General features: G+C 46.6%; 27 non-coding genes across 27 annotated transcripts; 7 read left to right on the forward strand and 20 right to left on the reverse strand.

Moving 5' to 3' along the window:
* Nucleotides 1-358: 358 nt before the first annotated feature.
* Nucleotides 359-430, forward strand: trnad-guc (transfer RNA aspartic acid (anticodon GUC)). Its single transcript has one exon. It is a non-coding gene; the product is annotated as a tRNA-Asp (tRNA).
* A 709-nt stretch (nucleotides 431-1,139) lies between these two features.
* On the reverse strand, nucleotides 1,140-1,213 carry trnai-aau (transfer RNA isoleucine (anticodon AAU)). Its single transcript has one exon. It is a non-coding gene; the product is annotated as a tRNA-Ile (tRNA).
* A 1,069-nt stretch (nucleotides 1,214-2,282) lies between these two features.
* trnam-cau (transfer RNA methionine (anticodon CAU)) lies at nucleotides 2,283-2,355 on the reverse strand. The gene has a single exon. It is a non-coding gene; the product is annotated as a tRNA-Met (tRNA).
* Nucleotides 2,356-2,743: 388 nt separating this feature from the next.
* On the reverse strand, nucleotides 2,744-2,816 carry trnaa-agc (transfer RNA alanine (anticodon AGC)). Its single transcript has one exon. It is a non-coding gene; the product is annotated as a tRNA-Ala (tRNA).
* Nucleotides 2,817-3,409: 593 nt separating this feature from the next.
* On the forward strand, nucleotides 3,410-3,481 carry trnad-guc (transfer RNA aspartic acid (anticodon GUC)). Its single transcript has one exon. It is a non-coding gene; the product is annotated as a tRNA-Asp (tRNA).
* A 709-nt stretch (nucleotides 3,482-4,190) lies between these two features.
* trnai-aau (transfer RNA isoleucine (anticodon AAU)) lies at nucleotides 4,191-4,264 on the reverse strand. The gene has a single exon. It is a non-coding gene; the product is annotated as a tRNA-Ile (tRNA).
* A 1,069-nt stretch (nucleotides 4,265-5,333) lies between these two features.
* On the reverse strand, nucleotides 5,334-5,406 carry trnam-cau (transfer RNA methionine (anticodon CAU)). The gene has a single exon. It is a non-coding gene; the product is annotated as a tRNA-Met (tRNA).
* Nucleotides 5,407-5,794: 388 nt separating this feature from the next.
* Nucleotides 5,795-5,867, reverse strand: trnaa-agc (transfer RNA alanine (anticodon AGC)). The gene has a single exon. It is a non-coding gene; the product is annotated as a tRNA-Ala (tRNA).
* A 593-nt stretch (nucleotides 5,868-6,460) lies between these two features.
* Nucleotides 6,461-6,532, forward strand: trnad-guc (transfer RNA aspartic acid (anticodon GUC)). Its single transcript has one exon. It is a non-coding gene; the product is annotated as a tRNA-Asp (tRNA).
* A 709-nt stretch (nucleotides 6,533-7,241) lies between these two features.
* On the reverse strand, nucleotides 7,242-7,315 carry trnai-aau (transfer RNA isoleucine (anticodon AAU)). The gene has a single exon. It is a non-coding gene; the product is annotated as a tRNA-Ile (tRNA).
* Nucleotides 7,316-8,384: 1,069 nt separating this feature from the next.
* On the reverse strand, nucleotides 8,385-8,457 carry trnam-cau (transfer RNA methionine (anticodon CAU)). Its single transcript has one exon. It is a non-coding gene; the product is annotated as a tRNA-Met (tRNA).
* Nucleotides 8,458-8,845: 388 nt separating this feature from the next.
* On the reverse strand, nucleotides 8,846-8,918 carry trnaa-agc (transfer RNA alanine (anticodon AGC)). Its single transcript has one exon. It is a non-coding gene; the product is annotated as a tRNA-Ala (tRNA).
* Nucleotides 8,919-9,511: 593 nt separating this feature from the next.
* On the forward strand, nucleotides 9,512-9,583 carry trnad-guc (transfer RNA aspartic acid (anticodon GUC)). The gene has a single exon. It is a non-coding gene; the product is annotated as a tRNA-Asp (tRNA).
* A 1,852-nt stretch (nucleotides 9,584-11,435) lies between these two features.
* Nucleotides 11,436-11,508, reverse strand: trnam-cau (transfer RNA methionine (anticodon CAU)). The gene has a single exon. It is a non-coding gene; the product is annotated as a tRNA-Met (tRNA).
* A 388-nt stretch (nucleotides 11,509-11,896) lies between these two features.
* trnaa-agc (transfer RNA alanine (anticodon AGC)) lies at nucleotides 11,897-11,969 on the reverse strand. Its single transcript has one exon. It is a non-coding gene; the product is annotated as a tRNA-Ala (tRNA).
* A 593-nt stretch (nucleotides 11,970-12,562) lies between these two features.
* Nucleotides 12,563-12,634, forward strand: trnad-guc (transfer RNA aspartic acid (anticodon GUC)). The gene has a single exon. It is a non-coding gene; the product is annotated as a tRNA-Asp (tRNA).
* Nucleotides 12,635-13,343: 709 nt separating this feature from the next.
* Nucleotides 13,344-13,417, reverse strand: trnai-aau (transfer RNA isoleucine (anticodon AAU)). Its single transcript has one exon. It is a non-coding gene; the product is annotated as a tRNA-Ile (tRNA).
* Nucleotides 13,418-14,486: 1,069 nt separating this feature from the next.
* Nucleotides 14,487-14,559, reverse strand: trnam-cau (transfer RNA methionine (anticodon CAU)). The gene has a single exon. It is a non-coding gene; the product is annotated as a tRNA-Met (tRNA).
* A 388-nt stretch (nucleotides 14,560-14,947) lies between these two features.
* trnaa-agc (transfer RNA alanine (anticodon AGC)) lies at nucleotides 14,948-15,020 on the reverse strand. Its single transcript has one exon. It is a non-coding gene; the product is annotated as a tRNA-Ala (tRNA).
* Nucleotides 15,021-15,613: 593 nt separating this feature from the next.
* Nucleotides 15,614-15,685, forward strand: trnad-guc (transfer RNA aspartic acid (anticodon GUC)). Its single transcript has one exon. It is a non-coding gene; the product is annotated as a tRNA-Asp (tRNA).
* Nucleotides 15,686-17,537: 1,852 nt separating this feature from the next.
* On the reverse strand, nucleotides 17,538-17,610 carry trnam-cau (transfer RNA methionine (anticodon CAU)). Its single transcript has one exon. It is a non-coding gene; the product is annotated as a tRNA-Met (tRNA).
* A 388-nt stretch (nucleotides 17,611-17,998) lies between these two features.
* Nucleotides 17,999-18,071, reverse strand: trnaa-agc (transfer RNA alanine (anticodon AGC)). Its single transcript has one exon. It is a non-coding gene; the product is annotated as a tRNA-Ala (tRNA).
* Nucleotides 18,072-18,664: 593 nt separating this feature from the next.
* Nucleotides 18,665-18,736, forward strand: trnad-guc (transfer RNA aspartic acid (anticodon GUC)). Its single transcript has one exon. It is a non-coding gene; the product is annotated as a tRNA-Asp (tRNA).
* Nucleotides 18,737-19,445: 709 nt separating this feature from the next.
* trnai-aau (transfer RNA isoleucine (anticodon AAU)) lies at nucleotides 19,446-19,519 on the reverse strand. The gene has a single exon. It is a non-coding gene; the product is annotated as a tRNA-Ile (tRNA).
* Nucleotides 19,520-21,268: 1,749 nt separating this feature from the next.
* Nucleotides 21,269-21,341, reverse strand: trnam-cau (transfer RNA methionine (anticodon CAU)). The gene has a single exon. It is a non-coding gene; the product is annotated as a tRNA-Met (tRNA).
* A 5,302-nt stretch (nucleotides 21,342-26,643) lies between these two features.
* On the reverse strand, nucleotides 26,644-26,716 carry trnam-cau (transfer RNA methionine (anticodon CAU)). Its single transcript has one exon. It is a non-coding gene; the product is annotated as a tRNA-Met (tRNA).
* Nucleotides 26,717-27,310: 594 nt separating this feature from the next.
* trnas-aga (transfer RNA serine (anticodon AGA)) lies at nucleotides 27,311-27,392 on the reverse strand. The gene has a single exon. It is a non-coding gene; the product is annotated as a tRNA-Ser (tRNA).
* Between the last annotated feature and the right edge of the window lie 341 nt (nucleotides 27,393-27,733).

A 27,733-nucleotide genomic window follows, 5' to 3' on the forward strand; every position in this document is an offset into this window, starting at 1 on the left:
CTCCTGACACACTGCGATTTTCTCATGTTGGTTTTTTAGAGTACATCTGATTGACTGGTCTTCTCTCTTGCAGGGAGACGGGACTCTTCAGAGAGGGAGTCTCCCACTTGCGTGTAATTAGCAGAAAAAACACTTTTTCTAGATCTGCTTTTCCACCTGTCTGTGCTACTGCTCCTCCTCACACAGTACTAACACGTGTAGAATCAGTTGTTATTCATGAGGTTTCTAACGCTGGAAAGTTCTTTCAACTGAGCTTGGGACAAGTGAAAGCACATGGTGATTCGTATATCATCTCTACACATTTTCAGTCTCATTTCTGTTAGCAGTAACTGACCAACGAGCAGCAACAGAGACGTACTCCTCGTTAGTATAGTGGTGAGTATCCCCGCCTGTCACGCGGGAGACCGGGGTTCGATTCCCCGACGGGGAGACAGATTACTTTTTAACTACCTCACTTTAATTAAAAAAAACGTTTTAACTCCGTGAATTGTTAATTTACGTTAATTCTATGAATTGTTTACTTAGACACGTGTTCAATGACATGACTTCTCTTCTTACGGGTGAGTAATTACAGGAGTTTGAGCCCCGTTCATGGTGAAATGTTAAACAATCGTCAATCTGTGCCGGAAGGAGCCCCTCTAAAAAGAGCACCGGGGCACAAGCTTGTCTTTAATCCCACTGACGGTCTTCACTAGAGGCGTGGGTTCAAACCACTCTTCTCACACGCGCTTGTTTCCCCTCGTGTGTGAAAGTGTTTCATGTGTGATTGAAAATGAGACAAACTCCAGTCTCCGGTTAGAGCTGAAACAGCAATCCAGAACATGCCGCCTGCTTGAGCCTAGATCAGACTCAAAAATAAGCTCAGTTTATTCTTTATTATTTGACATTATGTTTTTAATTAGTAACTTAATATGCAGGACACACTAAGATGGGATTCTGACGTTGTCGATCTGCTGTTTGTAAATAAGTGAACGTCTCTCACTGTTGAATTGATGGAAAGATCGGTGGGTTTGGTTTTCTTCTGTTCACCACAGAAGTCCCGCCCTCGGTTCTGACGACCTTCCGCCTCCGTTTGGGTCCCGATCCGAAGCAGTCGGTTCAGTTCGCCTGGGGTATCTGGTGTATAAAAGGTGAGACAGTGGCCCGTACGGGGATCGAACCCGCGACCTTGGCATTATTAGCACCACGCTCTAACCAACTGAGCTAACCGGCCACATGAGACGTGTGTCCACCTCTGACCCTGAGCAAGTGAGACTGTAGAGATTTTTCCAAAGACCTGAGACGGACCAGCGTCTAATTCAGGGCGGGGGAGGGACACACTCCCAGTCCCAGGAACCGCACAGTAACCAGGACGATCACAGGTCCGAGTTTAAATACCAGAGTGACACCGGCTGGCGAATCCCACTGGTGACACAGCTTCTCTCATGTTGTCTCCTTAGAGCACTAATGAAAGAAGTCTACATGTACATGGAAATGTTCAAAAAGTCTACAACATTACGTATTTGAATTACAGGTTTTATTCAGTAGGAAGTTTACTGTGACACGAGGTAAACCGGTGTCCATACGGGTTTCATTTCGATTATCTTCAGAAACGTGTTCTCAGCTGTGGTGTCTCTACCGCTCCTCCACAGACGCTACAAACACGTTCGGAATCGATTATTTCAGCTTCGGTTTTGAGTTTTAAAACGCGTTAAGAAATCCTTCCGACAGAGCACGGGCCAGGTGAGAGGAAATGGTGTTTTCACCGGCTCTCGGATGTGTAAAGACGCTCATAAACTGGTAGTGAATACTACCTCCCAATGGGGAGACAGGTATCTAACACGGGCTCGTTCCAGCATCATTTCCACTCCAACCTGCTCTCTTCATGGTTAATTGACTATTAATTGATTAAATGATTCACCTTTTGGGTGCGAGAGGTCCCAGGTTCAAATCCCGGACGAGCCCGTCTTTTCTTCTATTATTGTTGGAAGAAATATCCAGCCCTCCTCGGTAGTACACCAGAGCCAGTGTCGTGAGGTTATAGCCAGGTGCTGCAGCTGATGGGCTGACTGCTGGTTTACAAGATCCGATGGTGGAGACACCTTCACCACTCGGAGTTTATCTGCTGCTCTGATGTATCATTATTTTAAAAACATGTGAGTGGACACCGAGCATCATAGCGAGGGATCGAACCGTGTTTATCGCGGACTTAACATCTCGTATTCAGCGTGGAAGTGAAGAACACGCGTGTGAGTGAACGTCTCACGCCCCATCTGTGAAAAGCCCAAAACAGGAATGATCCCTGCCCCGTGTGAGGATCGAACTCACGACCTTCAGATTATGAGACTGACGCGCTACCTACTGCGCTAACGAGGCTGGATAGTGGCTGTGTTCCAGCTCATGTTGAAATGAACATTATATGTATGAACATTATTTCCGTGTGACTGTCGTAACTCAGACCATATTCCCCCAAAAGATTAAAACGCCGGGCTGAAGAAAAGGGAAGATCTCATCTTCATAACTCACCGGTAAAGAGACCAGAACACCACGCGAAGTCAATAAAGCGCATTAAACTGATGACCACAAAACTTTGAAACGTACATCAGGCAAACAACGTTCAGAAAAGGAGTAAAAAGCAATTGTGAGTTATATCTAAGCAGTCTGAGTGTGGATCGTGTCGTGGGTGAAGGGGGAAAAGCCTCTCCCACTTTCATCATTCCATCCCGAGAGTGTCTGTCCTCTCTAGTACATAGAGCGCAAAAGCTGGAAGATGCGGGCATCGATCCCGCTACCTCTCGCATGCTAAGCGAGCGCTCTACCATCTGAGCTAATCCCCCTCGCTCTGTGAAAGATCAGCTCCCTCCCATGCACAATAAATCTCTCACGAGTCTTCTGTGCGATCGCACACTCATGGAAAACACACTTGAAATCAGAGCACTCACGACCTCTCCGGCTCGTTGGTTTGGGTTTGCTATCCGGTTGCGAGAGGTCCCGGCCTCAAATCTTGTCTTATTCCATGATTACAAGAACGTACGTCCAGCACTACTTGTGTTTTCTGCTTTTATGAAAGGACTCCTGACACACTGCGATTTTCTCATGTTGGTTTTTTAGAGTACATCTGATTGACTGGTCTTCTCTCTTGCAGGGAGACGGGACTCTTCAGAGAGGGAGTCTCCCACTTGCGTGTAATTAGCAGAAAAAACACTTTTTCTAGATCTGCTTTTCCACCTGTCTGTGCTACTGCTCCTCCTCACACAGTACTAACACGTGTAGAATCAGTTGTTATTCATGAGGTTTCTAACGCTGGAAAGTTCTTTCAACTGAGCTTGGGACAAGTGAAAGCACACGGTGATTCGTATATCATCTCTACACATTTTCAGTCTCATTTCTGTTAGCAGTAACTGACCAACGAGCAGCAACAGAGACGTACTCCTCGTTAGTGTAGTGGTGAGTATCCCCGCCTGTCACGCGGGAGACCGGGGTTCGATTCCCCGACGGGGAGACAGATTACTTTTTAACTACCTCACTTTAATTAAAAAAAACGTTTTAACTCCGTGAATTGTTAATTTACGTTAATTCTATGAATTGTTTACTTAGACACGTGTTCAATGACATGACTTCTCTTCTTACGGGTGAGTAATTACAGGAGTTTGAGCCCCGTTCATGGTGAAATGTTAAACAATCGTCAATCTGTGCCGGAAGGAGCCCCTCTAAAAAGAGCACCGGGGCACAAGCTTGTCTTTAATCCCACTGACGGTCTTCACTAGAGGCGTGGGTTCAAACCACTCTTCTCACACGCGCTTGTTTCCCCTCGTGTGTGAAAGTGTTTCATGTGTGATTGAAAATGAGACAAACTCCAGTCTCCGGTTAGAGCTGAAACAGCAATCCAGAACATGCCGCCTGCTTGAGCCTAGATCAGACTCAAAAATAAGCTCAGTTTATTCTTTATTATTTGACATTATGTTTTTAATTAGTAACTTAATATGCAGGACACACTAAGATGGGATTCTGACATTGTCGATCTGCTGTTTGTAAATAAGTGAACGTCTCTCACTGTTGAATTGATGGAAAGATCGGTGGGTTTGGTTTTCTTCTGTTCACCACAGAAGTCCCGCCCTCGGTTCTGACGACCTTCCGCCTCCGTCTGGGTCCCGATCCGAAGCAGTCGGTTCAGTTCGCCTGGGGTATCTGGTGTATAAAAGGTGAGACAGTGGCCCGTACGGGGATCGAACCCGCGACCTTGGCGTTATTAGCACCACGCTCTAACCAACTGAGCTAACCGGCCACATGAGACGTGTGTCCACCTCTGACCCTGAGCAAGTGAGACTGTAGAGATTTTTCCAAAGACCTGAGACGGACCAGCGTCTAATTCAGGGCGGGGGAGGGACACACTCCCAGTCCCAGGAACCGCACAGTAACCAGGACGATCACAGGTCCGAGTTTAAATACCAGAGTGACACCGGCTGGCGAATCCCACTGGTGACACAGCTTCTCTCATGTTGTCTCCTTAGAGCACTAATGAAAGAAGTCTACATGTACATGGAAATGTTCAAAAAGTCTACAACATTACGTATTTGAATTACAGGTTTTATTCAGTAGGAAGTTTACTGTGACACGAGGTAAACCGGTGTCCATACGGGTTTCATTTCGATTATCTTCAGAAACGTGTTCTCAGCTGTGGTGTCTCTACCGCTCCTCCACAGACGCTACAAACACGTTCGGAATCGATTATTTCAGCTTCGGTTTTGAGTTTTAAAACGCGTTAAGAAATCCTTCCGACAGAGCACGGGCCAGGTGAGAGGAAATGGTGTTTTCACCGGCTCTCGGATGTGTAAAGACGCTCATAAACTGGTAGTGAATACTACCTCCCAATGGGGAGACAGGTATCTAACACGGGCTCGTTCCAGCATCATTTCCACTCCAACCTGCTCTCTTCATGGTTAATTGACTATTAATTGATTAAATGATTCACCTTTTGGGTGCGAGAGGTCTCAGGTTCAAATCCCGGACGAGCCCGTCTTTTCTTCTATTATTGTTGGAAGAAATATCCAGCCCTCCTCGGTAGTACACCAGAGCCAGTGTCGTGAGGTTATAGCCAGGTGCTGCAGCTGATGGGCTGACTGCTGGTTTACAAGATCCGATGGTGGAGACACCTTCACCACTCGGAGTTTATCTGCTGCTCTGATGTATCATTATTTTAAAAACATGTGAGTGGACACCGAGCATCATAGCGAGGGATCGAACCGTGTTTATCGCGGACTTAACATCTCGTATTCAGCGTGGAAGTGAAGAACACACGTGTGAGTGAACGTCTTACGCCCCATCTGTGAAAAGCCCAAAACAGGAATGATCCCTGCCCCGTGTGAGGATCGAACTCACGACCTTCAGATTATGAGACTGACGCGCTACCTACTGCGCTAACGAGGCTGGACAGTGGCTGTGTTCCAGCTCATGTTGAAATGAACATTATATGTATGAACATTATTTCCGTGTGACTGTCGTAACTCAGACCATATTCCCCCAAAAGATTAAAACGCCGGGCTGAAGAAAAGGGAAGATCTCATCTTCATAACTCACCGGTAAAGAGACCAGAACACCACGCGAAGTCAATAAAGCGCATTAAACTGATGACCACAAAACTTTGAAACGTACATCAGGCAAACAACGTTCAGAAAAGGAGTAAAAAGCAATTGTGAGTTATATCTAAGCAGTCTGAGTGTGGATCGTGTCGTGGGTGAAGGGGGAAAAGCCTCTCCCACTTTCATCATTCCATCCCGAGAGTGTCTGTCCTCTCTAGTACATAGAGCGCAAAAGCTGGAGGATGCGGGCATCGATCCCGCTACCTCTCGCATGCTAAGTGAGCGCTCTACCATCTGAGCTAATCCCCCTCGCTCTGTGAAAGATCAGCTCCCTCCCATGCACAATAAATCTCTCACGAGTCTTCTGTGCGATCGCACACTCATGGAAAACACACTTGAAATCAGAGCACTCACGACCTCTCCGGCTCGTTGGTTTGGGTTTGCTATCCGGTTGCGAGAGGTCCCGGCCTCAAATCTTGTCTTATTCCATGATTACAAGAACGTACGTCCAGCACTACTCGTGTTTTCTGCTTTTATGAAAGGACTCCTGACACACTGCGATTTTCTCATGTTGGTTTTTTAGAGTACATCTGATTGACTGGTCTTCTCTCTTGCAGGGAGACGGGACTCTTCAGAGAGGGAGTCTCCCACTTGCGTGTAATTAGCAGAAAAAACACTTTTTCTAGATCTGCTTTTCCACCTGTCTGTGCTACTGCTCCTCCTCACACAGTACTAACACGTGTAGAATCAGTTGTTATTCATGAGGTTTCTAACGCTGGAAAGTTCTTTCAACTGAGCTTGGGACAAGTGAAAGCACACGGTGATTCGTATATCATCTCTACACATTTTCAGTCTCATTTCTGTTAGCAGTAACTGACCAACGAGCAGCAACAGAGACGTACTCCTCGTTAGTATAGTGGTGAGTATCCCCGCCTGTCACGCGGGAGACCGGGGTTCGATTCCCCGACGGGGAGACAGATTACTTTTTAACTACCTCACTTTAATTAAAAGAAACGTTTTAACTCCGTGAATTGTTAATTTACGTTAATTCTATGAATTGTTTACTTAGACACGTGTTCAATGACATGACTTCTCTTCTTACGGGTGAGTAATTACAGGAGTTTGAGCCCCGTTCATGGTGAAATGTTAAACAATCGTCAATCTGTGCCGGAAGGAGCCCCTCTAAAAAGAGCACCGGGGCACAAGCTTGTCTTTAATCCCACTGACGGTCTTCACTAGAGGCGTGGGTTCAAACCACTCTTCTCACACGCGCTTGTTTCCCCTCGTGTGTGAAAGTGTTTCATGTGTGATTGAAAATGAGACAAACTCCAGTCTCCGGTTAGAGCTGAAACAGCAATCCAGAACATGCCGCCTGCTTGAGCCTAGATCAGACTCAAAAATAAGCTCAGTTTATTCTTTATTATTTGACATTATGTTTTTAATTAGTAACTTAATATGCAGGACACACTAAGATGGGATTCTGACGTTGTCGATCTGCTGTTTGTAAATAAGTGAACGTCTCTCACTGTTGAATTGATGGAAAGATCGGTGGGTTTGGTTTTCTTCTGTTCACCACAGAAGTCCCGCCCTCGGTTCTGACGACCTTCCGCCTCCGTCTGGGTCCCGATCCGAAGCAGTCGGTTCAGTTCGCCTGGGGTATCTGGTGTATAAAAGGTGAGACAGTGGCCCGTACGGGGATCGAACCCGCGACCTTGGCGTTATTAGCACCACGCTCTAACCAACTGAGCTAACCGGCCACATGAGACATGTGTCCACCTCTGACCCTGAGCAAGTGAGACTGTAGAGATTTTTCCAAAGACCTGAGACGGACCAGCGTCTAATTCAGGGCGGAGGAGGGACACACTCCCAGTCCCAGGAACCGCACAGTAACCAGGACGATCACAGGTCCGAGTTTAAATACCAGAGTGACACCGGCTGGCGAATCCCACTGGTGACACAGCTTCTCTCATGTTGTCTCCTTAGAGCACTAATGAAAGAAGTCTACATGTACATGGAAATGTTCAAAAAGTCTACAACATTACGTATTTGAATTACAGGTTTTATTCAGTAGGAAGTTTACTGTGACACGAGGTAAACCGGTGTCCATACGGGTTTCATTTCGATTATCTTCAGAAACGTGTTCTCAGCTGTGGTACCTCTACCGCTCCTCCACAGACGCTACAAACACGTTCGGAATCGATTATTTCAGCTTCGGTTTTGAGTTTTAAAACGCGTTAAGAAGTCCTTCCGACAGAGCACGGGCCAGGTGAGAGGAAATGGTGTTTTCACCGGCTCTCGGATGTGTAAAGACGCTCATAAACTGGTAGTGAATACTACCTCCCAATGGGGAGACAGGTATCTAACACGGGCTCGTTCCAGCATCATTTCCACTCCAACCTGCTCTCTTCATGGTTAATTGACTATTAATTGATTAAATGATTCACCTTTTGGGTGCGAGAGGTCCCAGGTTCAAATCCCGGACGAGCCCGTCTTTTCTTCTATTATTGTTGGAAGAAATATCCAGCCCTCCTCGGTAGTACACCAGAGCCAGTGTCGTGAGGTTATAGCCAGGTGCTGCAGCTGATGGGCTGACTGCTGGTTTACAAGATCCGATGGTGGAGACACCTTCACCACTCGGAGTTTATCTGCTGCTCTGATGTATCATTATTTTAAAAACATGTGAGTGGACACCGAGCATCATAGCGAGGGATCGAACCGTGTTTATCGCGGACTTAACATCTCGTATTCAGCGTGGAAGTGAAGAACACGCGTGTGAGTGAACGTCTCACGCCCCATCTGTGAAAAGCCCAAAACAGGAATGATCCCTGCCCCGTGTGAGGATCGAACTCACGACCTTCAGATTATGAGACTGACGCGCTACCTACTGCGCTAACGAGGCTGGATAGTGGCTGTGTTCCAGCTCATGTTGAAATGAACATTATATGTATGAACATTATTTCCGTGTGACTGTCGTAACTCAGACCATATTCCCCCAAAAGATTAAAACGCCGGGCTGAAGAAAAGGGAAGATCTCATCTTCATAACTCACCGGTAAAGAGACCAGAACACCACGCGAAGTCAATAAAGCGCATTAAACTGATGACCACAAAACTTTGAAACGTACATCAGGCAAACAACGTTCAGAAAAGGAGTAAAAAGCAATTGTGAGTTATATCTAAGCAGTCTGAGTGTGGATCGTGTCGTGGGTGAAGGGGGAAAAGCCTCTCCCACTTTCATCATTCCATCCCGAGAGTGTCTGTCCTCTCTAGTACATAGAGCGCAAAAGCTGGAGGATGCGGGCATCGATCCCGCTACCTCTCGCATGCTAAGCGAGCGCTCTACCATCTGAGCTAATCCCCCTCGCTCTGTGAAAGATCAGCTCCCTCCCATGCACAATAAATCTCTCACGAGTCTTCTGTGCGATCGCACACTCATGGAAAACACACTTGAAATCAGAGCACTCACGACCTCTCCGGCTCGTTGGTTTGGGTTTGCTATCCGGTTGCGAGAGGTCCCGGCCTCAAATCTTGTCTTATTCCATGATTACAAGAACGTACGTCCAGCACTACTCGTGTTTTCTGCTTTTATGAAAGGACTCCTGACACACTGCGATTTTCTCATGTTGGTTTTTTAGAGTACATCTGATTGACTGGTCTTCTCTCTTGCAGGGAGACGGGACTCTTCAGAGAGGGAGTCTCCCACTTGCGTGTAATTAGCAGAAAAAACACTTTTTCTAGATCTGCTTTTCCACCTGTCTGTGCTACTGCTCCTCCTCACACAGTACTAACACGTGTAGAATCAGTTGTTATTCATGAGGTTTCTAACGCTGGAAAGTTCTTTCAACTGAGCTTGGGACAAGTGAAAGCACACGGTGATTCGTATATCATCTCTACACATTTTCAGTCTCATTTCTGTTAGCAGTAACTGACCAACGAGCAGCAACAGAGATGTACTCCTCGTTAGTATAGTGGTGAGTATCCCCGCCTGTCACGCGGGAGACCGGGGTTCGATTCCCTGACGGGGAGACAGATTACTTTTTAACTACCTCACTTTAAATAAAAAAAACGTTTTAACTCCGTGAATTGTTAATTTACGTTAATTCTATGAATTGTTTACTTAGACACGTGTTCAATGACATGACTTCTCTTCTTACGGGTGAGCAATTACAGGAGTTTGAGCCCCGTTCATGGTGAAATGTTAAACAATCGTCAATCTGTGCTGGAAGGAGCCCCTCTAAAAAGAGCACCGGGGCACAAGCTTGTCTTTAATCCCACTGACGGTCTTCACTAGAGGCGTGGGTTCAAACCACTCTTCTCACACGCGCTTGTTTCCCCTCGTGTGTGAAAGTGTTTCATGTGTGATTGAAAATGAGACAAACTCCAGTCTCCGGTTAGAGCTGAAACAGCAATCCAGAACATGCCGCCTGCTTGAGCCTAGATCAGACTCAAAAATAAGCTCAGTTTATTCTTTATTATTTGACATTATGTTTTTAATTAGTAACTTAATATGCAGGACACACTAAGATGGGATTCTGACATTGTCGATCTGCTGTTTGTAAATAAGTGAACGTCTCTCACTGTTGAATTGATGGAAAGATCGGTGGGTTTGGTTTTCTTCTGTTCACCACAGAAGTCCCGCCCTCGGTTCTGACGACCTTCCGCCTCCGTCTGGGTCCCGATCCGAAGCAGTCGGTTCAGTTCGCCTGGGGTATCTGGTGTATAAAAGGTGAGACAGTTGCCCGTACGGGGATCGAACCCGCGACCTTGGCATTATTAGCACCACGCTCTAACCAACTGAGCTAACCGGCCACATGAGACGTGTGTCCACCTCTGACCCTGAGCAAGTGAGACTGTAGAGATTTTTCCAAAGACCTGAGACGGACCAGCGTCTAATTCAGGGCGGGGGAGGGACACACTCCCAGTCCCAGGAACCGCACAGTAACCAGGACGATCACAGGTCCGAGTTTAAATACCAGAGTGACACCGGCTGGCGAATCCCACTGGTGACACAGCTTCTCTCATGTTGTCTCCTTAGAGCACTAATGAAAGAAGTCTACATGTACATGGAAATGTTCAAAAAGTCTACAACATTACGTATTTGAATTACAGGTTTTATTCAGTAGGAAGTTTACTGTGACACGAGGTAAACCGGTGTCCATACGGGTTTCATTTCGATTATCTTCAGAAACGTGTTCTCAGCTGTGGTACCTCTACCGCTCCTCCACAGACGCTACAAACACGTTCGGAATCGATTATTTCAGCTTCGGTTTTGAGTTTTAAAACGCGTTAAGAAGTCCTTCCGACAGAGCACGGGCCAGGTGAGAGGAAATGGTGTTTTCACCGGCTCTCGGATGTGTAAAGACGCTCATAAACTGGTAGTGAATACTACCTCCCAATGGGGAGACAGGTATCTAACACGGGCTCGTTCCAGCATCATTTCCACTCCAACCTGCTCTCTTCATGGTTAATTGACTATTAATTGATTAAATGATTCACCTTTTGGGTGCGAGAGGTCCCAGGTTCAAATCCCGGACGAGCCCGTCTTTTCTTCTATTATTGTTGGAAGAAATATCCAGCCCTCCTCGGTAGTACACCAGAGCCAGTGTCGTGAGGTTATAGCCAGGTGCTGCAGCTGATGGGCTGACTGCTGGTTTACAAGATCCGATGGTGGAGACACCTTCACCACTCGGAGTTTATCTGCTGCTCTGATGTATCATTATTTTAAAAACATGTGAGTGGACACCGAGCATCATAGCGAGGGATCGAACCGTGTTTATCGCGGACTTAACATCTCGTATTCAGCGTGGAAGTGAAGAACACGCGTGTGAGTGAACGTCTCACGCCCCATCTGTGAAAAGCCCAAAACAGGAATGATCCCTGCCCCGTGTGAGGATCGAACTCCCGACCTTCAGATTATGAGACTGACGCGCTACCTACTGCGCTAACGAGGCTGGATAGTGGCTGTGTTCCAGCTCATGTTGAAATGAACATTATATGTATGAACATTATTTCCGTGTGACTGTCGTAACTCAGACCATATTCCCCCAAAAGATTAAAACGCCGGGCTGAAGAAAAGGGAAGATCTCATCTTCATAACTCACAGGTAAAGAGACCAGAACACCACGCGAAGTCAATAAAGCGCATTAAACTGATGACCACAAAACTTTGAAACGTACATCAGGCAAACAACGTTCAGAAAAGGAGTAAAAAGCAATTGTGAGTTATATCTAAGCAGTCTGAGTGTGGATCGTGTCGTGGGTGAAGGGGGAAAAGCCTCTTCCACTTTCATCATTCCATCCCGAGAGTGTCTGTCCTCTCTAGTACATAGAGCGCAAAAGGTGGAGGATGCGGGCATCGATCCCGCTACCTCTCGCATGCTAAGCGAGCGCTCTACCATCTGAGCTAATCCCCCTCGCTCTGTGAAAGATCAGCTCCCTCCCATGCACAATAAATCTCTCACGAGTCTTCTGTGCGATCGCACACTCATGGAAAACACACTTGAAATCAGAGCACTCACGACCTCTCCGGCTCGTTGGTTTGGGTTTGCTATCCGGTTGCGAGAGGTCCCGGCCTCAAATCTTGTCTTATTCCATGATTACAAGAACGTACGTCCAGCACTACTCGTGTTTTCTGCTTTTATGAAAGGACTCCTGACACACTGCGATTTTCTCATGTTGGTTTTTTAGAGTACATCTGATTGACTGGTCTTCTCTCTTGCAGGGAGACGGGACTCTTCAGAGAGGGAGTCTCCCACTTGCGTGTAATTAGCAGAAAAAACACTTTTTCTAGATCTGCTTTTCCACCTGTCTGTGCTACTGCTCCTCCTCACACAGTACTAACACGTGTAGAATCAGTTGTTATTCATGAGGTTTCTAACGCTGGAAAGTTCTTTCAACTGAGCTTGGGACAAGTGAAAGCACACGGTGATTCGTATATCATCTCTACACATTTTCAGTCTCATTTCTGTTAGCAGTAACTGACCAACGAGCAGCAACAGAGACGTACTCCTCGTTAGTATAGTGGTGAGTATCCCCGCCTGTCACGCGGGAGACCGGGGTTCGATTCCCCGACGGGGAGACAGATTACTTTTTAACTACCTCACTTTAATTAAAAAAAACGTTTTAACTCCGTGAATTGTTAATTTACGTTAATTCTATGAATTGTTTACTTAGACACGTGTTCAATGACATGACTTCTCTTCTTACGGGTGAGTAATTACAGGAGTTTGAGCCCCGTTCATGGTGAAATGTTAAACAATCGTCAATCTGTGCCGGAAGGAGCCCCTCTAAAAAGAGCACCGGGGCACAAGCTTGTCTTTAATCCCACTGACGGTCTTCACTAGAGGCGTGGGTTCAAACCACTCTTCTCACACGCGCTTGTTTCCCCTCGTGTGTGAAAGTGTTTCATGTGTGATTGAAAATGAGACAAACTCCAGTCTCCGGTTAGAGCTGAAACAGCAATCCAGAACATGCCGCCTGCTTGAGCCTAGATCAGACTCAAAAATAAGCTCAGTTTATTCTTTATTATTTGACATTATGTTTTTAATTAGTAACTTAATATGCAGGACACACTAAGATGGGATTCTGACGTTGTCGATCTGCTGTTTGTAAATAAGTGAACGTCTCTCACTGTTGAATTGATGGAAAGATCGGTGGGTTTGGTTTTCTTCTGTTCACCACAGAAGTCCCGCCCTCGGTTCTGACGACCTTCCGCCTCCGTCTGGGTCCCGATCCGAAGCAGTCGGTTCAGTTCGCCTGGGGTATCTGGTGTATAAAAGGTGAGACAGTGGCCCGTACGGGGATCGAACCCGCGACCTTGGCGTTATTAGCACCACGCTCTAACCAACTGAGCTAACCGGCCACATGAGACGTGTGTCCACCTCTGACCCTGAGCAAGTGAGACTGTAGAGATTTTTCCAAAGACCTGAGACGGACCAGCGTCTAATTCAGGGCGGGGGAGGGACACACTCCCAGTCCCAGGAACCGCACAGTAACCAGGACGATCACAGGTCCGAGTTTAAATACCAGAGTGACACCGGCTGGCGAATCCCACTGGTGACACAGCTTCTCTCATGTTGTCTCCTTAGAGCACTAATGAAAGAAGTCTACATGTACATGGAAATGTTCAAAAAGTCTACAACATTACGTATTTGAATTACAGGTTTTATTCAGTAGGAAGTTTACTGTGACACGAGGTAAACCGGTGTCCATACGGGTTTCATTTCGATTATCTTCAGAAACGTGTTCTCAGCTGTGGTGTCTCTACCGCTCCTCCACAGACGCTACAAACACGTTCGGAATCGATTATTTCAGCTTCGGTTTTGAGTTTTAAAACGCGTTAAGAAATCCTTCCGACAGAGCACGGGCCAGGTGAGAGGAAATGGTGTTTTCACCGGCTCTCGGATGTGTAAAGACGCTCATAAACTGGTAGTGAATACTACCTCCCAATGGGGAGACAGGTATCTAACACGGGCTCGTTCCAGCATCATTTCCACTCCAACCTGCTCTCTTCATGGTTAATTGACTATTAATTGATTAAATGATTCACCTTTTGGGTGCGAGAGGTCCCAGGTTCAAATCCCGGACGAGCCCGTCTTTTCTTCTATTATTGTTGGAAGAAATATCCAGCCCTCCTCGGTAGTACACCAGAGCCAGTGTCGTGAGGTTATAGCCAGGTGCTGCAGCTGATGGGCTGACTGCTGGTTTACAAGATCCGATGGTGGAGACACCTTCACCACTCGGAGTTTAACTGCTGCTCTGATGTATCATTATTTTAAAAACATGTGAGTGGACACCGAGCATCATAGCGAGGGATCGAACCGTGTTTATCGCGGACTTAACATCTCGTATTCAGCGTGGAAGTGAAGAACACGCGTGTGAGTGAACGTCTCACACCCCATCTGTGAAAAGCCCAAAACAGGAATGATCCCTGCCCCGTGTGAGGATCGAACTCACGACCTTCAGATTATGAGACTGACGCGCTACCTACTGCGCTAACGAGGCTGGATAGTGGCTGTGTTCCAGCTCATGTTGAAATGAACATTATATGTATGAACATTATTTCCGTGTGACTGTCGTAACTCAGACCATATTCCCCCAAAAGATTAAAACGCCGGGCTGAAGAAAAGGGAAGATCTCATCTTCATAACTCACCGGTAAAGAGACCAGAACACCACGCGAAGTCAATAAAGCGCATTAAACTGATGACCACAAAACTTTGAAACGTACATCAGGCAAACAACGTTCAGAAAAGGAGTAAAAAGCAATTGTGAGTTATATCTAAGCAGTCTGAGTGTGGATCGTGTCGTGGGTGAAGGGGGAAAAGCCTCTCCCACTTTCATCATTCCATCCCGAGAGTGTCTGTCCTCTCTAGTACATTGAGCGCAAAAGCTGGAAGATGCGGGCATCGATCCCGCTACCTCTCGCATGCTAAGCGAGCGCTCTACCATCTGAGCTAATCCCCCTCGCTCTGTGAAAGATCAGCTCCCTCCCATGCACAATAAATCTCTCACGAGTCTTCTGTGCGATCGCACACTCATGGAAAACACACTTGAAATCAGAGCACTCACGACCTCTCCGGCTCGTTGGTTTGGGTTTGCTATCCGGTTGCGAGAGGTCCCGGCCTCAAATCTTGTCTTATTCCATGATTACAAGAACGTACGTCCAGCACTACTCGTGTTTTCTGCTTTTATGAAAGGACTCCTGACACACTGCGATTTTCTCATGTTGGTTTTTTAGAGTACATCTGATTGACTGGTCTTCTCTCTTGCAGGGAGACGGGACTCTTCAGAGAGGGAGTCTCCCACTTGCGTGTAATTAGCAGAAAAAACACTTTTTCTAGATCTGCTTTTCCACCTGTCTGTGCTACTGCTCCTCCTCACACAGTACTAACACGTGTAGAATCAGTTGTTATTCATGAGGTTTCTAACGCTGGAAAGTTCTTTCAACTGAGCTTGGGACAAGTGAAAGCACACGGTGATTCGTATATCATCTCTACACATTTTCAGTCTCATTTCTGTTAGCAGTAACTGACCAACGAGCAGCAACAGAGACGTACTCCTCGTTAGTATAGTGGTGAGTATCCCTGCCTGTCACGCGGGAGACCGGGGTTCGATTCCCCGACGGGGAGACAGATTACTTTTTAACTACCTCACTTTAATTAAAAAAAACGTTTTAACTCCGTGAATTGTTAATTTACGTTAATTCTATGAATTGTTTACTTAGACACGTGTTCAATGACATGACTTCTCTTCTTACGGGTGAGTAATTACAGGAGTTTGAGCCCCGTTCATGGTGAAATGTTAAACAATCGTCAATCTGTGCCGGAAGGAGCCCCTCTAAAAAGAGCACCGGGGCACAAGCTTGTCTTTAATCCCACTGACGGTCTTCACTAGAGGCGTGGGTTCAAACCACTCTTCTCACACGCGCTTGTTTCCCCTCGTGTGTGAAAGTGTTTCATGTGTGATTGAAAATGAGACAAACTCCAGTCTCCGGTTAGAGCTGAAACAGCAATCCAGAACATGCCGCCTGCTTGAGCCTAGATCAGACTCAAAAATAAGCTCAGTTTATTCTTTATTATTTGACATTATGTTTTTAATTAGTAACTTAATATGCAGGACACACTAAGATGGGATTCTGACATTGTCGATCTGCTGTTTGTAAATAAGTGAACGTCTCTCACTGTTGAATTGATGGAAAGATCGGTGGGTTTGGTTTTCTTCTGTTCACCACAGAAGTCCCGCCCTCGGTTCTGACGACCTTCCGCCTCCGTCTGGGTCCCGATCCGAAGCAGTCGGTTCAGTTCGCCTGGGGTATCTGGTGTATAAAAGGTGAGACAGTTGCCCGTACGGGGATCGAACCCGCGACCTTGGCATTATTAGCACCACGCTCTAACCAACTGAGCTAACCGGCCACATGAAACGTGTGTCCACCTCTGACCCTGAGCAAGTGAGACTGTAGAGATTTTTCCAAAGACCTGAGACGGACCAGCGTCTAATTCAGGGCGGGGGAGGGACACACTCCCAGTCCCAGGAACCGCACAGTAACCAGGACGATCACAGGTCCGAGTTTAAATACCAGAGTGACACCGGCTGGCGAATCCCACTGGTGACACAGCTTCTCTCATGTTGTCTCCTTAGAGCACTAATGAAAGAAGTCTACATGTACATGGAAATGTTCAAAAAGTCTACAACATTACGTATTTGAATTACAGGTTTTATTCAGTAGGAAGTTTACTGTGACACGAGGTAAACCGGTGTCCATACGGGTTTCATTTCGATTATCTTCAGAAACGTGTTCTCAGCTGTGGTACCTCTACCGCTCCTCCACAGACGCTACAAACACGTTCGGAATCGATTATTTCAGCTTCGGTTTTGAGTTTTAAAACGCGTTAAGAAGTCCTTCCGACAGAGCACGGGCCAGGTGAGAGGAAATGGTGTTTTCACCGGCTCTCGGATGTGTAAAGACGCTCATAAACTGGTAGTGAATACTACCTCCCAATGGGGAGACAGGTATCTAACACGGGCTCGTTCCAGCATCATTTCCACTCCAACCTGCTCTCTTCATGGTTAATTGACTATTAATTGATTAAATGATTCACCTTTTGGGTGCGAGAGGTCCCAGGTTCAAATCCCGGACGAGCCCGTCTTTTCTTCTATTATTGTTGGAAGAAATATCCAGCCCTCCTCGGTAGTACACCAGAGCCAGTGTCGTGAGGTTATAGCCAGGTGCTGCAGCTGATGGGCTGACTGCTGGTTTACAAGATCCGATGGTGGAGACACCTTCACCACTCGGAGTTTATCTGCTGCTCTGATGTATCATTATTTTAAAAACATGTGAGTGGACACCGAGCATCATAGCGAGGGATCGAACCGTGTTTATCGCGGACTTAACATCTCGTATTCAGCGTGGAAGTGAAGAACACGCGTGTGAGTGAACGTCTCACGCCCCATCTGTGAAAAGCCCAAAACAGGAATGATCCCTGCCCCGTGTGAGGATCGAACTCACGACCTTCAGATTATGAGACTGACGCGCTACCTACTGCGCTAACGAGGCTGGATAGTGGCTGTGTTCCAGCTCATGTTGAAATGAACATTATATGTATGAACATTATTTCCGTGTGACTGTCGTAACTCAGACCATATTCCCCCAAAAGATTAAAACGCCGGGCTGAAGAAAAGGGAAGATCTCATCTTCATAACTCACCGGTAAAGAGACCAGAACACCACGCGAAGTCAATAAAGCGCATTAAACTGATGACCACAAAACTTTGAAACGTACATCAGGCAAACAACGTTCAGAAAAGGAGTAAAAAGCAATTGTGAGTTATATCTAAGCAGTCTGAGTGTGGATCGTGTCGTGGGTGAAGGGGGAAAAGCCTCTTCCACTTTCATCATTCCATCCCGAGAGTGTCTGTCCTCTCTAGTACATAGAGCGCAAAAGCTGGAGGATGCGGGCATCGATCCCGCTACCTCTCGCATGCTAAGCGAGCGCTCTACCATCTGAGCTAATCCCCCTCGCTCTGTGAAAGATCAGCTCCCTCCCATGCACAATAAATCTCTCACGAGTCTTCTGTGCGATCGCACACTCATGGAAAACACACTTGAAATCAGAGCACTCACGACCTCTCCGGCTCGTTGGTTTGGGTTTGCTATCCGGTTGCGAGAGGTCCCGGCCTCAAATCTTGTCTTATTCCATGATTACAAGAACGTACGTCCAGCACTACTCGTGTTTTCTGCTTTTATGAAAGGACTCCTGACACACTGCGATTTTCTCATGTTGGTTTTTTAGAGTACATCTGATTGACTGGTCTTCTCTCTTGCAGGGAGACGGGACTCTTCAGAGAGGGAGTCTCCCACTTGCGTGTAATTAGCAGAAAAAACACTTTTTCTAGATCTGCTTTTCCACCTGTCTGTGCTACTGCTCCTCCTCACACAGTACTAACACGTGTAGAATCAGTTGTTATTCATGAGGTTTCTAACGCTGGAAAGTTCTTTCAACTGAGCTTGGGACAAGTGAAAGCACACGGTGATTCGTATATCATCTCTACACATTTTCAGTCTCATTTCTGTTAGCAGTAACTGACCAACGAGCAGCAACAGAGACGTACTCCTCGTTAGTATAGTGGTGAGTATCCCCGCCTGTCACGCGGGAGACCGGGGTTCGATTCCCCGACGGGGAGACAGATTACTTTTTAACTACCTCACTTTAATTAAAAAAAACGTTTTAACTCCGTGAATTGTTAATTTACGTTAATTCTATGAATTGTTTACTTAGACACGTGTTCAATGACATGACTTCTCTTCTTACGGGTGAGTAATTACAGGAGTTTGAGCCCCGTTCATGGTGAAATGTTAAACAATCGTCAATCTGTGCCGGAAGGAGCCCCTCTAAAAAGAGCACCGGGGCACAAGCTTGTCTTTAATCCCACTGACGGTCTTCACTAGAGGCGTGGGTTCAAACCACTCTTCTCACACGCGCTTGTTTCCCCTCGTGTGTGAAAGTGTTTCATGTGTGATTGAAAATGAGACAAACTCCAGTCTCCGGTTAGAGCTGAAACAGCAATCCAGAACATGCCGCCTGCTTGAGCCTAGATCAGACTCAAAAATAAGCTCAGTTTATTCTTTATTATTTGACATTATGTTTTTAATTAGTAACTTAATATGCAGGACACACTAAGATGGGATTCTGACGTTGTCGATCTGCTGTTTGTAAATAAGTGAACGTCTCTCACTGTTGAATTGATGGAAAGATCGGTGGGTTTGGTTTTCTTCTGTTCACCACAGAAGTCCCGCCCTCGGTTCTGACGACCTTCCGCCTCCGTCTGGGTCCCGATCCGAAGCAGTCGGTTCAGTTCGCCTGGGGTATCTGGTGTATAAAAGGTGAGACAGTGGCCCGTACGGGGATCGAACCCGCGACCTTGGCGTTATTAGCACCACGCTCTAACCAACTGAGCTAACCGGCCACATGAGACGTGTGTCCACCTCTGACCCTGAGCAAGTGAGACTGTAGAGATTTTTCCAAAGACCTGAGACGGACCAGCGTCTAATTCAGGGCGGGGGAGGGACACACTCCCAGTCCCAGGAACCGCACAGTAACCAGGACGATCACAGGTCCGAGTTTAAATACCAGAGTGACACCGGCTGGCGAATCCCACTGGTGACACAGCTTCTCTCATGTTGTCTCCTTAGAGCACTAATGAAAGAAGTGTACATGTACATGGAAATGTTCAAAAAGTCTACAACCTTACGTATTTGAATTACAGGTTTTATTCAGTAGGAAGTTTACTGTGACACGAGGTAAACCGGTGTCCATACGGGTTTCATTTCGATTATTTTCAGAAACGTGTTCTCAGCTGTGGTACCTCTACCGCTCCTCCACAGACGCTACTAACACGTTCGGAATCGATTATTTCAGCTTCGGTTTTGAGTTTTAAAACGCGTTAAGAAGTCCTTCCGACAGAGCACGGGCCAGGTGAGAGGAAATGGTGTTTTCACCGGCTCTCGGATGTGTAAAGACGCTCATAAACTGTTAGTGAGTAATATTAATTAATTAATGGTGAAGGAATTAATTTCAGTTTGTAGCCTATTTCTGTTGTTTCCGCTCTTGATGAAACCAGACAGTTGAGTCACTTTTAAAGACACAACTACACTAACGAGGAGCGCGTATTTACCGCTGAGCGAGAGATCTGTTCACTGTCAGGAGACATTTCCTCTCAGGGCTGATCTTTTAGGTAGTTGAATTGAGAAACAGAGATGACTGTTTTATAAAAGGCGAGAGAGTGGCATTCAAATCCGTCGCAGATGCGCTGGGTTTTATAAGCAAAAAAATGTTTATGAAGAAGGTGAAATACTGCTGTGTATTTTCCTCATTTTTAGCCGCCACTGCCAGTTATACACAGTATGATAATATTGCAAATATCGTATTATTTTCAGCTGCAAACAATTCCTTATAGTTACAACATTTCATCTTAATATTCCGTATTAAGTGGATTTAAAGATGATAAATAGTAGGGAAACATTAAATGAAGACAATCGTTTCAACAACATCTAACGCTCCACGAGCGCCACCTAGCGATATTCCTTGGTCAGTGAATCAGCGCTGCGCTACCGGCTCTGTGTGGTGAGAACTGACGCGCGTTCTGAGTGAAGAGCTTAAATTATTCGATCTTAAATTAAGGTCTGCTTCTTTGACGGTAACAGACTTGTTATGTGTTATGCAAAGTGGGTTAGACCCATGTGCTCGTTTATTAAAGTCCGAGATCCTGACTGATTTGACTTTATACCGATAATTACCAGCAAATTGACGAAGAAAACACAAAACGCGAGAATAAAAACTACTGCACACACTGCACACATGTGGCCAGTCTTAATGAGCTGTGCGATCTGTTGCTGTCAGACGTGCTTCTGTGTTAAACGCACAAGGACAAAAACAGCCCGGAGACTCCGATCGAGCGATGCGGCTGTGCTTTTCTCCCTTGGAAAGGTCACGCATTCCACGAGGTAGGCAAGAACACGCGTGCATGAGCAAACATGAGCCGTCATGAATCATTATTTTTAAAACGCGCGAGTGGACACCGAGCATCAAAGCGAGAAATCGAACAGTGTTTTTCGCGGACTAAACATCTCGTATTCGGTGTGGAAGTGAAGAACACGCGTGGGGGAGTGAACGTCTCACGCCACATTTGGGAACAGCCCAAAACAGTATGGATCCCTGCCCGATGTGAGGATCGAACTCACGACCTTCAGATTATGAGACTGACACGCTACCTACTGCGCTAACGAGGCTGGATGACAGCTGAGCTCCAGTATGAACTCACACAATGTGATTTCCCATCAGTCGGTGAGATCCAGACCATTTGCTGTCACAATAAATCAGTGACCAAAACTCTCAGGGGGAACTTTCACAGTTAAAGATGTTTTAAGGAGAAATAATCACGCATCACGGGAACAAGTTAACATTTATTTCTGCTGAATAGAGAAGAAAAGACACAACGTTTCGGCTGTGGAGCCTTCTTCGGGTGTCGGGAACGGATCATCAATCACTGTAGATCATTACTTGCATTTAAAAAATCACACACAATCTCATTAAAATCTGTAATTCCACAGGAATGGGAGATGAAGCAACAACAAATTGACAACTGCAGCACTGGACCTGGACCGGTCCATCTCGGGTCACAGTAAATTTATTACTGAATAAAGGGATTTGAATATTGAAATCCCTATCCCTATCAACATCCCTATCATTATCGATATTGAAATCAGGGATTTCAAGCATCTTTTCCCTGATCTGGCAATGCTCCCTGCTGGATATTGAATCTGCCTTGTGATCTCACCAATACTGTTTCTCCTTGATTCTTTTGCGAGTCCGTCTTTGAGATCCCACCTCGCTCAAGTCCTTCTGGCTGAAGTGGATTCCCTGCCTCAGCAGCGAGCCCTCGTCAGCCACCGACACGTCTGCGGCTCGCTTGGCCCTCCGACTCCCGATCTGCAGAGATGAGATTTCACCAGAGAGCGCCGGAGCCGCGCTTCATGCGGAGAGAAGATGAGCAGGAGGCGCGGCTGTTGAACGCTTGACAGTCGCCCAGCGCTCTCTCCGCAAGGCGTGAACGCGGCTACAGGAGACCTGTCGGCACACAGAGCTCTAAACTCACTCCTGGAGGAGGCAGGAGGACGCTCAACCAGCTGAGCTCACCCTCCGCGCTGCGCCCTCCTCCTCCTTAGCATACTCAGCCCTATACTAAAGAGGAGCACGTGTCCGCTGTGGAGCCAGAGCTCTGTTTCCTGTCAGGAGACGTTTCCGCTGCGCCCTCCTCCTCGGAGTCACCGTGTGCCGCTTCTCCCCCTCTTACCGGCACCGTCACTGCCTGTCGTCTGCAGGGCGGTCCTGTATGAGGTAGATGGTGGAGGTGTGGTCCGAGGGGCATGGCCAACTGTGTTCGCCAGTCGCACTGCGATCCCGGGGGCTGAAGAGAGCTGAAATGAAGGAAATTCGTATTTAAATACAGTGCAAGTCTTCAGTGTGTTCTGGCACTTCCGGGTCTTCACTGAAGATAGTTGTTGTGTTCTTGAGAGCGATGGGACCGTGCACTGGTGGCTCTCGGGGGAAAACGGGGTTTCAATTGGGTGGAGCAATTGGGGGGTTCAGATAATAAGTTGTGTGGGCGCTTGTAACGGAGCGCTGAAGAAAAAGATCTCTGAGATGAAGCGCTACAGATGCACTTACATTTATCGCACTGCTGACACAACTGTAGCCAATACACGAGACCGAAATAACGACGTGTTCACCTGATCGTCTGAAGGATCTCCTCACGAAGCTCTATCATTCATCAGTGGAAGCAGAAGCCTTTAGAATACGAGACACGTTCACCTTCAAACCCACAGCCGCTGGACTCGCTTGTCTCTGGACTAATTGCAATGAGAATCGCATGAGTAGCTCCGTGTCCTTATCCGGTCTATTTCAAATTACGAGGGACGTTCAGTTATATACTGTGCGAACAGGAGAGACCCTATATTAACGGGTCCTGCATATTAATTTACTGATCAGATGAATTGAAATGTTCTGATTCACAGCTCCTGCAGTTCGTGCTCAGGGCTGAACTCGCGAGATGCTGTAGAAACATTTTCAGTGTGCAGTTCTTAGTGCTTTCTTCACTGGTGCTCTACGGAGAAAAGATGAGAAAATATCTCTGATATATTTGTTATATTTCTATACCGATAAAGAAAAGCTCTGTGTCAGAAATGGGATTCGAACCCACACCTCCAGGGGAGACTGCGACCTGAACGCAGCGCCTTAGACCGCTCGGCCATCCTGACTGCTGTTAGGGAACAAGTAATAGGTTTATTCCATGCTGAAAAAAAAGAAGAAAGAGAACAACGTTTCGGCCGTGGAGCCTTCTTCAGGTGTGAGAGAGACAGGGCAGTAGGCAAAGGTAAAGTAGCGGGAGAACAAAGGTTGAAAGGGAGGAGGAGTGAGAGGCGGGAGCAGGGGACAGAAAGAGAGGCCAGTCAAGAGGTGTGAAGTCAGAATGGGTGCAGAGAGGTGTGAAATGAAACTTCCAATGAATGGAGAAAATTTAAAAGAACAGTAATCTGTCGTTAAGGGAAGGGAGAATGTGTGATCCTAACTGCAGAATAATTTTAGTTTCGGTGGTCTTTCTGATGTATGAGTTCGGAAAACCGTCTTTGAGAACACAGACGGAGAGATTAGTGTGGTCGTGGCCGTCAGAGGTGAAATGAGAAACAATGGGCTTGGAGAGATCTTTAATCTTCACAGCCCTGACGTGTTCTCTGAAGCGGTCTCCGAGTCTCCTTCCTGTTTCTCCAATGTAGATGGCTGGGCATTTACTACAAGAGATACAGTAAATAAGGTTGCTGGAGGTATAAGATGCTGTCTGGGTGATCCGGAATTGTCCTGAGGGGCCTTGAATGAGTGTGGTGGTGGCTGTGTACTTGCAGGTGATACAGCGAGCTCTGTTGCAAGGGAAAGTGCCTGGTGTGGGTGGTTGTTGAGGGCGGTCAAGGGAGCTGTGAACAAGGAGGTTATGCAGATTAGGTGGTCGGCGATATGAGATGATGGGGCGATCAGAAAAGAGGGCCCCAATGGAGGGATCATCCTGTAGGATGGAAAAGTTCTGGTTAATGGTCCTGGGGATAGGAAGTGTGTTAGGGTGGTAAGGAAGCACCAAGGGAAACTCAGAAAGACCACCGAAACTAAAATTATTCTGCAGTTAGGATCACACATTCTCCCTTCCCTTAACGACAGATTACTGTTCTTTTAAATTTTCTCCATTCCTTGGAAGTTTCATTTCACACCTCTCTGTACCCATTCCGACTTCACACCTCTTGACTGGCCTCTCTTTCTGTCCCCTGCTCCCGCCTCTCACTCCTCCTCCCTTTCAACCTTTGTTCTCCCGCTACTTTACCTTTGCCTACTGCCCTGTCACTCTCACACCTGAAGAAGGCTCCACGGCCGAAACGTTGTGTTCTCTTTCTTCTTTTTTTTCAGCATGGAATAAACCTATTACTTGTTCCTTTGCAGCCTACGCATGCTGACGCAGCTACCCACCTGAACTATGACTGCTGTTAGTGCTCCCAGCCGGTCCCGTGAGCCACCGCGACCCCACTATGTTCCTAGAGTGTCACACTGGTGTTAGAAATACAGCCAAACTCCAGCATTCAGATCTGTTGCACATGCGCTGGATTTTATAATAAAAAAAATGTTTATGAAGAAGGTGGAATACTGCTGTGTATTTTCCTCATTTTTAGCTGCCACAGCCAATTATACACAATATGATAATATTGCAAATATCATATTATTTTCCGCTGCAAACAATTCCTTATAGTTACAACATTTTATCTTAATATTCCATATTAAGTGGATTTAAAGATGATAAACAGTAGGAAAACTGATTAAATGAAGACAATCGTCTCACCAACATCTACCGCTCCACGATCGCCACCTAGCCATGGTCTTTGCTCAGTGAATTAGCGCAGCGGTACCGGCGCTGTGTGATGAGAAATGATGCGCGTTCTGAGTGGCGCCTTGTTCCTCGCCAGGCCGTTACTGAGGCGCCTCTCTGTTTTGGAAACCCAAAAGGATTTTTTGTCCATCACCTTAACCACTCGGCCACGACAACACGCACAACCCTGCCTTCTCCTGAACTGACAAGGGCTCGTTCCCGTATCGTTTCCACTCCAACCCGCTCTCTTCTGCTCAGTTTTGCGATTTCTATCTCTCTATACCGATAATCACCAGCAGATTCACTAAGAAAACACAAAACGTATCGAAATAGCCTCACTGTTTCCTTTTAAGAGCTGTAGAGTCTCTCCAGCAATCAGAAGTTCCCGCGGGTTTAGATAAATTAAACTTGAATTGCCTTTTTTAAGCTTCACCCATCAGATGGCTCATAAAAACGTATCTGTGACAGATTTGGCAGGAGAGAGGGGAAGGGTGGGCTCGTTGGTCAAGTCTAAACGATCTGCGCGAGTCTCACTGCACTGGTCTGTCATGGTCTGTGAACATGAGCCGTCTGTGCGCGAAGAAGACTGTGAAATTTGACACAAAGCTGTAGCTGACGGGCTTAGTGCTGGTTTACAAGTTTCGGTGGTGGAGACACCTTCACCACTAGGAGTTTATTATTTTAAAAATATGTGAGTGGACACCGAGCAAAATAGCGAGTGAACGTCTCACGCCCCAGTGTGAGCATAGGCCAAGTGAGAGGAAATGGTGTTTTCACCAGCTCTCGGAGGTGTAAAGACGCTCACAAACTGTTAGTGAGTAATATAAACTAATTAATGGTGAAGGAATTAATTTCAGTTTGTAGCCTATTTCTGTAGTTTCCGCTCTTGATGAAACCTGACTGTTGAGTCACTTTTAATAATAATAATTGCTTACACTTATATAGCGCTTTTCTGGACACTCCACTCAAAGCGCTTTACAGGTAATGGGGACTCCCCTCCACCACCACCAATGTGCAGCATCCACCTGGATGATGCGACGGCAGCCATAGTGCGCCAGAACGCTCACCACACATCAGCTATCAGTGGGGAGGAGAGCAGAGTAATGTAGCCAATTCATAGAGGGGGATTATTAGGAGGCCATGATGGGGTAAAGGCCAGGGGGGAAATTTGGTCAGGACACCGGGGTTACACCCCTACTCTTTTCGAGAAGCGCCCTGGGATTTTTAAGGACCACAGAGAGTCAGGACCTCGGTTTTACGTCTCATCCGAAGGACGGCGCCTGTTTACAGTATAGTGTCCCCGTCACTATACTGGGGCATTAGGACCCACATGGACCGCAGGGTGAGCGCCCCCTGCTGGCCCCACTAACACCTCTTCCAGCAGCAACCTTAGTTTTTCCCAGGAGGTCTCCCATCCAGGTACTGACCAGGCTCACACCTGCTTAGCTTCAGTGGGTTGCCAGTTGTGAGTTGCAGGGTGATATGGCTGCTGGCTTAAAGACACAACTACACTAATGAGGAGCGCTAACTAACACTAACTATTTGGTGTGGAAGTGAAGAACACGCGTGTATGTGAGTGAACGTCTCACGCCCCACATGTACCCTGTACCCAAAACAGCATTGACCCCTGCCCCATGTGAGGATTGAACTCACAACCTTCAGATCATGAGACTGATGCGCTACCTACTGCGCTAACGAGGCTGGACAGCAGCCAAGCTCCAGTATGAACTGACTGTCAGAGCCACACCATCCACTGTCAATAAATCCCAATCTGTCATTTAGGATCCCAGCCATTCCGGAACAAACTCTTCTCCCCCCTGTGCTCCGGCAAGCGGTACCGCGCTGATAAAACAAGATCCACTGGACTCCAGAACAGCTTCTATCCCACTGCAGTGCGCGTCCTCAACAGCTAACTGCAGGGCCTCAGACTCAATGCATGTCCACACTCTGCTCTTTCTCACGGTCTACTATTTGTTTTTCTCACTACTACATACTTATTGTCCCACAACATATTGATGGCTCCTGTTGTTATTTATTGTTTGTAATGTACTGTCTCCATTGTGTGGTTGTGTCTGTTGTTGTCCAGGGAGATCAGTGAGAATAAGAATTCCAATGTACATGTACATATGGCAATAAACCCTCCTCCTCTTATCTACTCGTTTCAGATACACAGAAGATAAGAAGTGAGTTTGATATGTCTTCGTATTATCACATAATAAAGACTTGCAGCCCAGTCTGATAGAAATGCAAATGTTAATTGACGTTATTTGGATTCACCAAAAGGAAAAACACACCCGTAGTCGGCAGGATTCGAACCTGCGCGGGGAGACCCCAATGGATTTCTAGTCCATCGCCTTAACCACTCGGCCACGACTACACGCTCATCTTTGCTTTCTCCCGAACTGACACGGGCTCGTTCCCGCATCATTTCCAACGCAAAGTCTCTCTGCGTGATTAATTTGCTATTTCTATCTCTCGATATCGATAGTCACCAGCGGTTTGGCTGCAGATGTTTGGATGTACAACTACTGCTCCTCCACAGACGCTACTAACACGTTCGGAGAGGATTATTTCAGCTTCGGTTTTGAGTTTTAAAACGCGTTAAGAAGTCCTTTCGACAGAGCACGGGCCAAGTGAGAGGAAATGATGTGACGCTCATAAACTGTTAGTGAGTAATATAAATTAATTAATGTTGAAGTAATTAATTTCAGTTTGTAG

The sequence above is a fragment of the Lepisosteus oculatus genome, chromosome 4 (genome assembly GCF_040954835.1).
Source record: "Lepisosteus oculatus isolate fLepOcu1 chromosome 4, fLepOcu1.hap2, whole genome shotgun sequence".
NCBI lineage: Eukaryota > Metazoa > Chordata > Actinopteri > Semionotiformes > Lepisosteidae > Lepisosteus > Lepisosteus oculatus.